This window comes from Megascapheus bottae, chromosome 1 (genome assembly GCF_031878675.1).
Source record: "Megascapheus bottae isolate mThoBot1 chromosome 1, mThoBot2.hap1, whole genome shotgun sequence".
NCBI classification, from domain to species: domain Eukaryota; kingdom Metazoa; phylum Chordata; class Mammalia; order Rodentia; family Geomyidae; genus Megascapheus; species Megascapheus bottae.
In genome coordinates, this window is record NC_143509.1 from 6,904,662 (window position 1) to 6,905,808 (window position 1,147).

At 46.9% G+C, this 1,147-nt stretch overlaps 1 pseudogene; it reads right to left on the reverse strand.

Moving 5' to 3' along the window:
* Nucleotides 1-202: 202 nt before the first annotated feature.
* Nucleotides 203-932, reverse strand: LOC150068207 (putative gustatory receptor PTE01 pseudogene; annotated as a pseudogene).
* Between the last annotated feature and the right edge of the window lie 215 nt (nt 933-1,147).

Consider the following 1,147-nt stretch of genomic DNA (forward strand, 5'->3'; position numbering starts at 1 on the left):
CTTATGCCACAGCACCCCTTCTGGCTTTTTCTTATTTTAACATATGTGTTTTTCTAACTTTTCCAATTAATTTCCTACCTGGAAGCTGCAGGCGCAAACACGGAGAATGCCCGGGTGTCAAATCTCTCCAGGGCTCTGCTAATGTCCCTGTTCCTCAGGCTGTAGATGAAGGGGTTCAGCAGGGGAGTGACCACAGCATACATCACTGAGGCCACCACATGGTTTCTGGGGGATGTTGACAGAGCTGAACCAAAGTACTCCCCTAGTCCTGTGCCATAAAACAAGCTCACGATGGACAGGTGAGAACCACAGGTGGAGAAGGCTTTGTACTTCCCCCCTGCAGATGGGATTTTCAAAATGGAGGACAGAATTTGACAGTAGGAGAAGAGAATGCCTGAGGCAGGGAGAACACCAAGCAGGATGCCAATAACACACATGACTATCTCATTGCTGAAGCTGTCGGTACAGGCCAGGTGAAGCAGCTGGGAAGGGTGGCAGAAGAAATTAGCAATGTCCACAGTCCTGAAGCAGGTAAGCTGTAAGACAATCAGATTGTGTAGCAGGGATTCCAAAAGACCAAGTGTGAAAGACACCCAAAATAAGGAGACACAGAGACGAGGGTTCATGATGCATGAATAATGCAGGGGGTGACAGATGGCCACAAAGCTGTCATAGGCCATAGCAGTCAGAAGCATAGAATCTGTACATGCAAAAGTGATGAAAAAAGACATCTGGGTGAGGCAGCCCCCATAGGAGATGGATCTGCTGTGACTCTGGAGGTTCATCAGCAACTTAGGGACGGTGGTGGAGGTGAAGCCGATGTCAATCAAGGACAGATTGGAGAGGAAGAAGTACATGGGGATTTGGAGGTGGGGGTCAGAAGTGATGGCCAGGATGATGAGCAGATTTCCAAGCACTGTGAACAGGTACATGGACAGGAAGAGTGCAAAGAGGACACGCTGGAGTTCAGGATCCTCTGAGAGCCCCAGGAGGAAGAATTCTGTGGCAGTGGTTACATTTTTTGTGTGAGTATGTCTCCAAACACTTAAAAAGAAAAACCAATAAAATACACTGAAATACAAAAAGAAATAAAATATCCCTGGCTCTTTATGCTTTGAATGGGAATAGTGACATGCGAATAATTTAC